At 45.8% G+C, this 14280-nt stretch overlaps 1 long non-coding RNA gene across 4 annotated transcripts in view; it reads right to left on the bottom strand.

Annotated features, from left to right (window-relative positions):
- LOC309355904 overlaps positions 1-14280 on the bottom strand; it is an 80397-nt gene that overhangs the window by 812 nt on the left and 65305 nt on the right. The window contains exon 1 of one of the 4 annotated variants that reach the window (XR_014162596.1): positions 8209-8266. The exons of 2 other annotated variants lie outside the window; for them this stretch is intronic. This is a non-coding gene — a long non-coding RNA (uncharacterized lncRNA). Of the gene's footprint in view, positions 1-7950; positions 8025-8208; positions 8267-14280 lie in introns of those variants that run through there. One more of the 4 variants, XR_014162597.1, reaches the window with a different exon arrangement.

The following is a 14280-nucleotide window of genomic DNA, read 5'->3' as shown; positions in this document are numbered from 1 at the left end:
CTCAAATAGAGATTACAAACTGAAACAAAGATTACAAATTCATAAGGATATGTATAACACAATGATTCGTTACAGTATTAGAGATAAGAGTTCATGAGTAGAGAAAGGTTCACGTTAGTCCATAGTCAAATTTGACGTGAAGATCTTAGTTTCAATCATTGAGCAGAAGTCAGAAGACAATTATGGATCAGAGACCAGGACAGGGCTCTGTTTCGACATATTCATCTTCATCCGCTAATTTTTAAAGGGTCGCCTAAGTTTGAAGAATTCGTGTAAATATATCCTGTCATTTTCTATGTTTCTCAGAGATAACAACTCAGTGTGGGTAGATTAACGTGTATCTTGAGCTTTTCTGTAAACCAAAAGATTCCCGGGTTGGACTAGGTCAGCATTTTTCAACCTTAGGCTCCCAGATGATTCTGGACTACAACTCCCATCACCTGTAGCCATTGGCTAAGCTGGCTGGGGATGATGGGAGTTGTAGTCCAACTGCTTCTAGGAAGCCAAGGTTGAAGAACACTGGACTAGATGACCCTCGTGGTCCCCTCCACATCTACAGTTCTATGATTTCATGGTTCCCTTTTAAGCCCTGCTGTTTGGGACTTCCGGAGGCGGCGCGAAACGGCAATGGCGGTCCTCCTCTTGCGCTGAGGGGGAAGCTCTGCGGAATCGGGTCGTCCGCTACGGCAAAGCGGAGACCCGCACCGAAAAATCACAGGCAGCAAGAGCCTGTGGACGTGGGACTCGGCGGGTGCCGAAAGCGACCTCCAAAACGTTGAAGAGACCCCGTAAGGAGCCTCGGATCGCGGAGGGGGTTGCGGCGCTGTGAGTCGATCGCTACTCTGCAGAGTGAAGCCGCACAGCTGCTGTCGGTGAGCGCTGACCTTTTTTCCTCAAAAAATTCAGAATCAGAAGCTACAACCCGTGAGTAAAGAGGGACTTTTTATAATTGGACTCTAAATTTAAAGAAACTTGGCTGAAAGCGGAGAGACGTTAAAAGGAAGTCCGTCTTCTGCTGCTATTTAAATTACAAAGCAAAAGAGCTGGAGGAGTGGAGCTTTTGTAGAGGCTTTTTAAACCATCTGATTTGAGCATCCACTGAAACTACCTTTAGACGAAGAAACGATTCATTTATTGGACTTACTTTTTATTTGAACTGTGTTAATTTTCTCCTGTGGGAACTACAAATTTGAACTGAGAAACCCAGGTATTTGGGCTGCCTAAAGAACAGAAAAACTGTCAGTTTGCAAACTTGGCTATTGTGTATTTGGATTTGCAACATTCTGAGCTTTAACAGACTTGCTACTTTGAAATACCAGTTAGCACTTGTCAGAAACAATGTTACATTACTAATACCAACTCTGCTAAATACTAGTTTGAAGGTCCTGGGACTTTAAAATCAACCTTATTGATTTTATTTGATCTGACTTCTTCCCTCAAGACATTTCAAGCCCCCTCTAGAGGATTTGGGACTAATAGCAGTGACATTATTCTACTTTCTCTTTCCTTTCCTCCTGTTTGACTGTTTATCTCTGGGCTGCCACTTTCTCATGGGAACAACTCAGACTGACCTTGACTTTCAGATAACTTTGGAATGAGTGGCACAAGAAAAAGAGGAGCAAGAACCAGACAAACAACTTTAACCTCGGCTTTACAGACACGTAGATCATCTGTACCTATCTTACCTTCGGCAGCGGAAGAAGAAACTGAGCAGCTACAACTGGAAGATATGGCCTCAGGAGCAACTGCTTCAATTCTAGAGAAAATTTACGAAAAGTTGGAATCTTTGGATAAAAGAGTAGAATCTTTGGACAAGAAAGCAGATGAACAAACAGCTAAGATTGATCAAAATACAGCCTGCTTAAATCAAATAACTGGACAGGTGGCACAGAACGTACAAGCAATTGGGCAGTTGACTGAGGACACTGTAGAAAATTGAAAATTGGCTGAGGCTACTAATCAAAAAGTTGAAAAATTAGAACAAGAGGTGAAGCCACTCTGCAAACAGGTTGGAGAGCAACAGACGTATTTATCTATGATAGAACTACGGAATCGGGAAAATAACTTAAGGATAAGGTCAATACCAGAAGTTGAAGAAGGGAATCTAACTGAGTTCCTGACCAAAGAGTTTTCCAAGTTTTGGCTTATAGAAGAGAAGGACTTCAAAATTGTGTCAGCCTTTAGACTTGGAAAATTTGCAAAGAAAGACAAGCCCAGAGACTGTTTGATAACTTTGAGATCGAAGGAGGAAAGGGACAAGATTTTGGGCCTACACTACGGAAAGTCACTGGACATTTTGGGCAGAAGAATTGAAATTTACAAAGACATTCCGAAACAACTGCTGGACCTTAGATCTGAATATCTTGAACTGGCCAGATTGGAGCAACTCAATCATCTTTAGGTGGGAATTTCCTCAGGGATTATCCTTCACCTTTAGAGGGAAGAAGGCTAAGATCAAAACACTGGAAGATAGAGACAAATTTTTGACTGCCTACGGAGAGGACCTACAGAAAGGAATTGAAACACCTTTTGGGCATGGAGCATCTGCTGTACCCACACCCTTGGACACTGGAGATCCAGAGAAAAAGGAACCACCCCTTGAAATATAGCAGATTCATTCAGGATGTCTCTGCAACTTCTGAGTTGGAACATAAATGGTGCCAACATTCTGGAGAAAAGGAAAAAAATATTTCATATTTTGAAAAAAGAACAATTGGACATTATCTGTTTGCAAGAAACACATGTGACTAGGCTACACAGAAAAGTGCTAATAAATAAAAGATTAGGCCAAGAATTTATATCCTCGGACCGAGTGAAGAAGAGAGGAGTGGTGATCAATGCAAAAGAGAGCCTGTCACCTAAATTCCTTTTTAAAGACGAACATGGAAGAATTTTGGCAATTGAGATACAACACCAAGGAGAGAAGCTTTTGATATTAGGAATTTATGCACCAAATGAGGGGAAATCAGAATTTTACAAGAAGTTGCATAAGAACGTCCTGGACTATCTGGACTATGACAACATCATTATGATGGGAGACATGAATGGCGTGGTCTCAACCAATATGGATAAGCCTCAAAACCAAAATGTGACAAAAGATGGCGGACTACCTAAGACTTTCTTTGAACTAACTGACAATATGGACTTGATTGACATTTGGAGGACAAAGAACCCCTTGGGAAGAGAAGGAACATTCTTTTCTGAAGCCCAACTGACATGGACAAGAATCGACCAAATATGGATATCTAGAGCAGTGTTTCCCAACCTTGTGCCTCCAGCTGTTTTTGAACTACAACTCCCATCATCCCTGACTAGCAAGACCAGTGGCAAGGGATGATGGGAATTGTAGTCCAAAAACAGCTGGAGGCACAAGGTTGGGAAACACTGATCTAGAGGTCTGGCGCCTAAGACCAGAAAGGTGGAAATCTGCCCAAAGACCTGCTCCGACCATAATGCGGTAAAGATGGATATGACACTATTACCAACTGGCTCCTTTAGATGGAAAATGAATGACAATTTGTTCAGAGATCAGGAGATCATTAAGAAGGCCCAAAAAGCTTTGAAGGATTATTTCGAGATAAATTTGAACACCTCGGTGGAAAAAAGAACTATCTGGGACGCAAGCAAGGCCGTGATGAGGGGGTTCTTGATACAACAGAACGCTGTAAAGAAAAGGACACAAAATGAGAAAAAAGACAAGATCTTGGAGAAAATTAAAGAACTAGAGAAGAAGTTAAGATCTAATCCGAAGTCACAGCCGATTCTGAGAGAAATTAAACTCTATCAAGCACAATACTCTAAATTGATAAACCAGGAAATAGAGTGGAAAATTAAACTAATGAAACAAAAAACATTTGAATCTGCGAATAAATGTGGAAAACTGCTAGCTTGGCAGTTGAAGAAAAGACAAAAACTAAATACAGTTACCAATTTAGAGATTGAAGGAAGAAACATTCAGAACCCCGTGGATATTAGAAAATGCTTCCAGAGATACTTAAAAAAATTATACACACAAGGGCTGCAAAATGAGGCTGAGATTAAACAATTTTTGGAAAAGAATGGACTACCAAAATTGTCACAAGAAAACAGATCAATCCTGAATTGTAAAATAACACCACAAGAGATTGAACCTGCCATTCAGAACATGAAATTGGGCAAATCTCCAGGGCCAGATGGGCTGACCTCCAAGTACTATAAGACATTGAAGGACTATTTGATACAACCACTGATGGAGGTCAGCAATGAAATTATGGAGGGGAAGAAGGCGCCGGAATCGTGGAAAGAAGCCTTTATCACGTTGATACCAAAATCGGAAGCTGAAAAGGCACAACTTAAGAACTACCGTCCCATCTCTCTCTTAAACGTGGATTACAAAATATTTGCAGACATTTTAGCAAGTAGATTTAAAAAAGTTCTAAATGAAGTAATTCATAAGGACCAGGCAGGCTTTCTCCCAGGTAGACATTTGTTTGCTAACACAAGGAACATTATTGATATCCTGGAACTCTTGCAAACAGATATCAACATAAAAGCAGTGCTAATTTTTATAGACGCGGAGAAGGCCTTCGACAACATCTCCTGGAAATTTATGAAAGGGAACTTAGAAGGGATGGGAGTGGGACGGGGTTTTGAAAATGGGATTGACGCAATTTATTCAGAACAAAAGGCTAAACTGATAGTTAACAATGTGGTTACAGAAGAGTTTAAAATTGAAAAAGGAACACGACAAGGTTGCCCTATCTCCCCATTGTTATTTATCTCAGTTCTGGAGGTGCTCTTGAATATGATTAGAGGAGACCGGTTGGTGGAAGGAATCCAGGTCGGAGTGAAACAATATAAACTCAAAGCTTTTGCAGATGACCTAGTTTTGACCCTGCAGGAGCCAGAATCTAGTACGAAAAGAGTATTACAATTAATTCAAGACTTTGGTCGGGTGGCGGGATTTAAATTAAACAAGCAGAAAACTAAGGTATTGGGGAAAAATCTGACAGATGCAGAGTCAGAACGGTTTCAGAGAGAGACAGAGTTAAATGTGGTTAAAAAAGTAAAATACCTAGGGGTAAACACAACAGCAAAAAAATTGAGTTTATTTAAGGACAACTATGAGAAATGTTGGTCAGAAATTAAGAGAGATTTAGATAGTTGGACAAGACTGAAACTTTCCTTGTTAGGCCGAATTGCTGCTATCAAGATGAATGTATTGCCAAAAATGTTGTTTTTGTTTCAAACATTACAGATTGTGGATAAGACAGAGTGCTTTCGGAAGTGGCAGAGAGATATCTCTAAATTTGTCTGGCAGGGCAAAAAGCCCAGAATTAAGTTTAAGATATTAACAGATGCGAAAGAAAGAGGGGGCTTTGCCCTGCCAGACTTAAGGCTCTACTATGAATCAGCAGCTTTCTGCTGGTTAAAAGACTGGCTACTTCTTGAAGACACTGATGTACTGGATTTGGAAGGTTTTAACAATGCTTTTGGTTGGCATGCATATTTATGGTATGACAAGGTTAAGATTAACAAGGTTTTCAAGAATCATATTGTCAGAAAAGCAGTGTTTAATGTCTGGACAAAATATAAAGACTTACTGGAAAATAAAACTCCAAGGTGGCTTTCACCATTGGAAGCTAAGGCCCGAAAAAGACTCAATATGGAGGCCAACTGGCCAAAGTATTGGGAAATATTAGAAAAAGAAGGAGACAATTGGAAATTGCAGAGTATGGAAAAAATGAGAGATAAAGTGCGAGATTGGTTACATTACGCTCAGATTAAGGAAGTTTTTAAACTTGATAAAAAGTTAGGATTCCAGGTGGAGAAATCGAAATTGGAAACGGAATTGTTAGAGCCTAAGACTAAGGTACTTTCAAGAATGTACAACTTGCTGTTAAAATGGAACACACAAGATGAAACGGTAAAATCGGCCATGATAAAGTGGGCACAGGACATTGGGCACAATATCATGTTTGAGGACTGGCAAAGGTTGTGGACTACTGGGTTGAATTTCACTGCATGTAATGCTTTGAAAGAAAATGTAATGAAAATGATATATAGATGGTACATGACCCCAGTCAAACTTGCAAAAATATACCACTTGTCTGATAATAAGTGTTGGAAATGTAAAGAAAATGAAGGAACATTCTTTCACCTCTGGTGGACCTGCCCTAAAGTGAAGGCTTTCTGGGAAATGATATATAATGAACTGAAAAAGGTATTTAAGTATACCTTCTCTAAGAAACCAGAGGCCTTCCTTTTGGGTATTGTCGGCCAAGGGGTGGTCAAGAAGGACCGAACATTCTTTATGTATGCAACAACAGCAGCAAGGATACTTCTCGCGAAACACTGGAAAACTCAAGATTTACCCACACTGGAAGAATGGCAGATGCAACTGATGGACTATATGGACTATATGCAACTGGCTGAGATGACCGGCAGAATCCGAGACCTATTTGGCTAAATTTAATTTTTTATGGAGTATAACCAAGGTAACTAAAATTTAAGATATAACATTGAAAACTAGACAGTAAGGATGGAAGTAAGGTGATAATTTGTTGGATTAATTTTTTTAAGTGGAAGGTAGGGGCGGGAGACGTGAGGAGGTCCCAAGAAGATAAGAAAATATGTCATGTTATGTTATAACTTTGTTTGTTTGTTATATTGTAACTTAAAAATTTCAAGAAATATTTATATATATATAAAAAAAGCCCTGTTTGATGGGTGAGATGTTGACCTGCTCTTTGCAGAGGGTTTTTCTGAGCGCTGCAGCGTTTGTCTGCTATTTACGCAGCTCTTCTTATAAAGGCCATTGTCCATTAAGGGGATTTGAAGTTTAAGGGGCTGCCAGCGCTGTTTCTGATTGGGCGGCTGTCAAACAAAGTGGCGCCTGATTGGTCAGTTTTCAGGTTACAAGGGAAATGGAGGTTTCTTGCCTTATTTTGGCACAATGTTGTGAATTCACCTGTCTATGTATTGTTGCAGGAATTTATGTATAGGTGTGTGGGGGGGTGTTGCCCCTCCAGCAGATATCCTGCACATGCAGCCCACTACCAAAACCAGCACAATCGCTTTTGTGACTTTTGTGATTTGTCCCCACAAAACACTTCATCACAGTTTCTTCCTGTCTATTCAAAGGGCCTTTGCTGCACAATACCAAATGTAAGAATTCACTGATAAATGGATCTATGTACTGGCTCACTGGGAAAACTTCAGAAATTCATCTAGACACATGAGCTCAGCTCCTCAGCAGCCCCTCTGCCTGAGGGACAATCCCTGGCCTCCTGATACCTGAGTGCCAGACAGGTAGCCATTCCAGAAATAACAAACCCAGATGAAGGCAAAAGGGTGGGATGAACTTGGCTGGGAAACAGGGAAATGTAAAGATCTCTTTTGTTCCACTTGATGGGTGTTTGGTGGAGGGCAAGGGGAACCATGGGGCAGGGTCCAGGATGCTCAGATTCCTGCCACCTGACCTCCCCTTTCATGATGTATTAGTGATGTAGGTTTTGGGGGGGGGGTGTAACATGGGGATGAGCAGCTAATGAAAGTTTGGGTTCTCTTTTGTTTGGGGCTTCCACCTTGTTCCACCTGGTGGCAGGTGGGAGTCCTGTCGCGACAGTCTTCAACCAAGACCAAGCCGACTGGCTGCTGTTTTGCTCTGGGATTCCTGGCTGGGGTCCTTGTTTCTTGTCCAGGGGAGACCTCAGATTTCTCCGTTCACAATTACTCACTGTGCGCCTTTGCAAAGCACCCCGGCTCCCCGTTGCTCGCCTGCCTGCCCCGTCCAGCCCAACGAACGGCGCCCCCTGGCGAGGCCACGCCGCCATTGCCGGCCTCCGCGGCCCCACTAAGGCCACGCGTTCTCGCGAGAGGACGGGCCTCTCCTGCGCCCGCCTGGCTCCGTTCCAGGGGCGCGCCGCGGGGCCTTGGCTTCTCCCCGCCGGGCTCCTCTCTTTCTCCGACCTCGGCGTTACTGCGCTTCTCCGCGCGGAGCCCCCGCCCACCGAGGCCTTCGGAGGAAGCGCCATCTCCCCCCCCCCCTCAGGCCGGGACATACCATCTCCGCGGAGCGGGGGGGATTCTTCCGAGGGAGAGACGAGCCGGCGGAGGCGGTGGGAATCCGGCTCCCTTGGCCCCCCCCCTCCAGGCCCGCGCCTCCCCTCGGCCTGCTGCTCCCCGCCTCACAGATCAGCCCCATCTCCCCCCCCCGGCCGGACTCACTTGGTTCGCTCCGCTCTTCCCGCGCTTTTCGGCCCTCAGCCTCTCTCCCAACCGCCGCCGCTTCCCTCGCTTATAGGCCTCCGCTCCGGGCCGTCCCATTGCTGCTGGTGTGTGAGGGGGAGAGAGAGAGAGAGAAGACCAGGCCAGACCGCGCCATTCCTTGATTTCCTCAGGAAACCGTCGTAGCCCAGACAGGCTTCAGAGGCCTGGCATAGATAGCGAAGGCGCACTCGGGTCCCTTGTCGAACAGGAGGACGCGGAATGTACCAACTGTGCTTCTCCCCCCCTTCCTTCCTCTTGGCGCTGCTGTCATTCAAAGGGTTGCTGGACCCTAGAGCTAGCAGGGCAGAGGAGCGCGGCGAGATGCACGTGGGGATGCTGCGGGTTAGATTCCGCTCCCCCGCTGCACAACACCTGGAAGGGTTAAGGATCACATGTTGTCAGTTTCTGTTTATTTGGTGATTTAGGCAGATTCCCTGCCTGGGCCACAGAGGATGAAGGGCTTCAGTTCCTGCAGATGTGCAGGAAACACACCAAACTGTGCCTTGAGTTTCTGCAGCACTGTTGCCTTTCTTTGCCATCGACCGTCCTAAATCAAGAAAATGAAATAGCTTAGGTATAGACAAGACAAACAAGTTGCTGTGTGATGTTATAGAACTACTGGTTACACTGGATCTTGTGTAGTAGTAGTAATAATAATAATAATAATAAAAATCGTTGAGACGGCTAGAGCGCCGGCGGTGGATAACTCATTCCGAATCTGACCGGACACAGGTTAGAGCTCAACGTTGAGCCTACCAAGTGGCGGTAGCGACGGCGAAGAAGACTTTCTTCACCGCCTCTATTGCATCTGCAGAAAACAGCAGCAGGAGACTTTTTCAGGGGGTTCGCAATTTAGCGGAACCACCTGCAACATCAGGGCCCAGTACGGGCCACATGATCTCCTGTAATGATTTTGCAAAGTTTTTTGCAGATAAAGTCGCTCAGATTCGGGAAGCGGTAGACTCCACCGTGGGAGCAGGGCCAGGGCGGGAGAGTGCTAGAGTTCTGTCTAGTCAAGTTGAGTGGAATCAATTCCAATCTGTTACCTCCGAGGATGTGGACAGGCTGCTTGGACGAGTGAAACCAACCACCTGTCTCCTGGATCCTTGCCCATCCTGGCTTATAAAAGCTAGCCGGGAAGGACTGGGCGATGGGCTTCGTGGGGTGGTGAATGCTTCCCTCTGTGAGGGAGCCTTCCCAGACCCACTGAAAGAGGCGGTTATTAAACCACTTCTTAAAAAACCATCTTAGATCGCCCAGTCTCAAATCTGCCATTCTTGGGCAAGGTGATTGAGCGGTTGGTTGCTGAACAACTCCAGGCATGCCTAGAAGGAGCGGACCATTTGGATCCCTTCCAGTCGGGATTCAGGCCTCACCATGGGACTGAAACTGCCTTGGTCGCACTGGTTGATGATCTCCGGCGGGCTAGGGACAAAGGTGAGAGCTGTTTCCTAGTTCTGCTGGATCTCTCAGCGGCCTTTGACACCATCGACCATAACATTCTTCTGGACCGTCTAGAGGGGCTGGGAGCTGGGGGCACAGTAATACAGTGGTTCCGCTCCTTCCTCCTGGGCCGTGTTCAGAAAGTGGTGGTGGGGGATGAGTGTTCAGACCCCTGGGCTCTCACTTGTGGGGTGCCTCAGGGTTCTGTCCTCTCCCCCATGCTTTTCAACATTTACATGCAGCCGCTGGGAGAGATCATCAGGAGGTTTGGGCTGGGTGTTCATCAGTATGCAGATGATACCCAGCTCTACCTCTCTTTTAAATCAGAACCAGTGAAGGTCCTGTGTGAGTGCCTGGAGGCGGTTGGAGGATGGATGGCGGCTAATGGATTGAAGCTGAATCCTGACAAGATTCAACTCATACTGCCTGGAGCTAATTAGGAGCTACAGCCCAACAACATAAACCCAGAAGGCCAAAGTTTACCCACCCCCTGCTCTAAGCAAGGACCTCAAGAGTAACTTCTTAAAAGCAAGTGGAAGTTTTCTGGGAACTTTGGCAAAGTTTTTTTTTTAGGTGCTGTTTCACTCTGGAAGGGACGCGGCAAGCTCACATCAAAAAGCTGCTCCAACATGAGATTTTGAAACCTTGCCAGTCACAATGGAACACCCAGTTGCTCCTGCAAGAACTAGACTTGTGCCACTCTTTCAGGGGAGGGTATTTGTGTGGGACATTCAATCAGGGAATTATGCCTCAGCCCAATTCGTTATCTTGCCACCTGGTAGAGAATTACCTAAAGCCTCCCCCTGGCCCAAAGACCTACTAGGTAATAGATAGATCCCTGAGCCCAGGTGGAGCAGATAGGGCTGTGGGTGACTATGGCTTTGGCCATGGTGATATGTTTACTGCCTCTGGCCGTCAGCGTGCCCACACCCCTTCAGGTGACCAAGCAGCTAATGCCCACAACACGAATAATAAACGGCTGCAAATGGCTGAAATGGTGGCTTATTCTGCAAACCGAACCAATTGCACGGTCTGCACTCTGGGACCTACAGATGCTTTGGGAGGAATGCCCAACCTCCCTGTGCCTTGGAATGAGTCCTCAGTTACGGCCCCAATTTTTGGCTTCCGCCCTCTGGGAAACAATTCTTTTTGATGGAACCATTCTATCCCTTTCCAGGTTCACCGAATTCCTGGATGGCTCTGTGTGAACCAGTCTGAGGGCGCCAGTAACAATCTGACGTATGTGGGGGCCTCCCGTTGTAATCGCCCCTTCCCAGCCCAGACAACCGTGACTGAGTCCGCACTAGGAACTCTTTTTGGCTGTAATCTTTTGGCAATCACATATCCAGCATACAACATAAAAACAAGATTCCACAGAATCTCCTCCCCCCCCAGGTGCCTTCTTCTCCGTTCTCCTGGTCTACCTGCTCTTCACCTCCTTCTGGCCTATCAGCGTCCTGTATTTCGCCTGGTGGATCTACGACTGGGATACGCCACAGAGAGGTGAGTTCGATTCTCCCCAACCAGGGCCGGATTGGGGTTTGATGAGGCCCTAAGCTACTGAAGGTGATGGGGCCCTTTATATGTCCAGCTCTCCTTTGTCCACAACAAATTGTTGCTGTTTTTTGAGTTGAATATATGCTTTATGGTAATTGACGGACCTCATAGGTATCTCAAGCCATGCAACCAGTCCATGCAGATCGTAAGGTAAAAGTCAAGGGACCCCTGACCATTAGGTCCAGTTGTGGCCAACTCTGGGGTTGCGGCGCTCATCTTGCTTTACTGGCCAAGGGAGCCGGCGTACAGCTTCTGGGTCATGTGGCCAGCAGGACTAAGCCGCTTCTGGTGAACTAGAGCAGTGCACGGAAACGCCGTTTACCTTCCCACCGGAGTGGTACCTAATTTATCTACTTGCCCTTTGATGTGCTTTCAAACTGCTAGGTGGGCAGGAGCAGGGACCGAGGAACGGGAGCTCAACCCATCGCGGGGCAAGCCCAAGGTTCAGTGGTTTAACCCCCAGCGCCACCCGCGTCCCAGATGCAGATCGTAGGTACCCTATATATAGAAATGAGCAAACCAGGGATAATTAAGGGAACAGGCTAGCAGGCGGGGCCCATGACTTACATCACAGGAGCCTACACAACACAAAACACTGTTCCTGTAGGTAGGTTTTATTTTATTTGTTTTTTATCTTATATTTCGGATATGTGCATCCAGGTTTTTTTCCTTTAAATTTTTGTGGGGCCCTAAGCTATAGCCTGTTTAGCTTATAGGTAAATCCGGCAGCTGGAGCTGCTGTCTCACCCTGCCCCTCCTCCTCCAGCTCACCCCCTTCCCCTGGGGCAGCGTGCGACCATCCCAAACCTGTTTCCGTCTCTGCTATTTACTGTTGTCTATTTTCCAAGACAGTTTCCAATAAATGACACAATGGCAGAAGGCATTTCATTTCTCTCTCTCTCTCTCTCTCTCTCTGTATGGAGGGCAGAAAAATCAGCTGCATTTATTCATGTATTTATCATTATTTATTAAATTTTGCTATAAAAACACACACAAAATCCTGTAATTGACAGGAATCAAAAGAAACCCCCCCCCAAAATATAACATGGAATCAGAGTTGGAAAGGACCCCAAGGAGCTTCTCGCTCCTCATGATTGATTGATTGATTATAATTTTATTTATACCCTGCCCATCTGGCTGGGCTGCCCCAGCCACTCTGGGCGGCTTCCAACACACACACAAAATAATAAAAAAACATCAAGTATTAATAGTAACAATCAGATCCTACATAAAAAGTCACAATAATTTTAAAATAACTTATACCAAGTAAAGCAATATGCAATAATCTATTGGAATTCAATAATAAACACTAAAATTAAACATCAGCCTCTTTAATTCATCCCATGTGGATTTATGAGCCGATTGCCACTGCACCCCGTCGGAGGAGACGCTTGGTTGACCTAGTAGCAGTTGCAGGAGGCAGCTCCCAAAATTGGGGCAAGGATCAGTGGCCTCTAGAAAGGATAGTGGCCCATTACGATCCGGCCTCATGGAATCGGGGAGAGAAAATCACAGGGGCAAGGGGGCCAATTTATAATTTAAACCGCATAATAAGACTCCAAGCGGTAGTAGAGATTGTCGCCAATGCCACGGCCACAGCCCTCCGGTTAATCGCTACCCAATTAGATGAGACGCACACAGCAGTCCTTCAGCTCCGTTTAGGGCTGGACGTTCTGGCCCGACAGGGCGGGTTTTGTGTTGCGTTAAATGTGACAGGAGGGGCCTGTTGCTTTAACATCTCTGACCATGCTGAAGCTATTCGAAATTTGGCAGCAGAAATTGAAAAAGTGGCCCATGTCCCTGTCCCTACTTGGAACGGATGGACATGCCCTGGTGGACTGATTGGCTTCCAAACCTAGAGGACTTTTGATGATGTCACTAGGCCCATTGATAATTTTGCTTCTTTTCTGCCCCTGTGTACCTTGCTTATTGCAGTGCTTGCAAAATATGATGCATAAAATGGTGTCACAAATGGTTCGGCCCCAGACTATAGCACTAGCCCGAGAATATCAGCCAGTGCCTCCATGGGACGGAAGGCTGTCCAAAATAAGAGGGGGGGGAATGAAGGGACAGGATACCCAAATCCTGACTGTGTGGTCACCCCAATTAGTGTGCAGTCACCCCAACTAGGCCTCAAGACTTCCCAAATTCTTTCTTTGAGGATACAAACCTAAAATGCATTAGCTCTGCTGTATAACACAAAGCATAACACAAAGTAGCTGAAAGGAACAAAGCTTTCTCCTCTTCTCAGGAAAAGATGACCTAGCCGCCAGCAGCGAATCCAGCTGATCAGCCTTCTCGCAACTTTCTTGGCTCGCTGACGGGAGCAATGCACACCCGACCCGTGGGAAAGGCCTCAAAGGCTGCAACCCAATGCAAAAATCCTGAGGATCCATGTGGAACTGTGTTTTGTAACCACGTTTTTGCGCCATTGCGGCCCCACAAAACAATGGGTGCGTGATTTTTTGGGTGCAGGCTGTAGCCATGGACATGCTATGTGATCTGATGGTGAATTTGGGGTGACCCAATGCTAAAATCCTGAGGACCCATGGGCTTTTACCTCCCCCCTCCCAGGCAGCCTCCTTTATATCTAGCCTCCCTCATCTCGCTCCCGATCGCTTGCCGGTCAGCGGCTTTGTTTCAACACCCCCTTCCCTCTTTCAAAAAAAGAAGCATGATCTGCTTTTTCCCCTGGGCAATTCAGCTCCAGGGACCATGCATTCGCTCCGTAAGACGCACAGACATTTCCCCTTACTTTTTAGGAAGAAAGGTGTTATGTATTGAAGTTCTCACCCTGGGCCAGCAGGGGGACATTGTAGATAGTTATGCAAATGAAGGATCGAAAGTGACATTCAGTGATTGGATACTGTAGTTTTAGAAAGTTGCTACAGTAACGTTGTACTGGAGCTCTATATAAGCAGGCTGACCGAGCTCCTCAGTTCTGTTCTGTTCTGGCCTCTGAATAAACAAGAGCTGTTTGAAGAATCGCTGTGTCGTCTGATATGTTCACCCACAACTTAACAAAAAAAG

This window comes from Podarcis melisellensis (genome assembly GCF_964234715.1).
Source record: "Podarcis melisellensis genome assembly, chromosome: 13".
NCBI classification, from domain to species: Eukaryota; Metazoa; Chordata; class Lepidosauria; order Squamata; family Lacertidae; genus Podarcis; species Podarcis melisellensis.
This window is presented reverse-complemented; position numbering and strand designations above follow the sequence as displayed.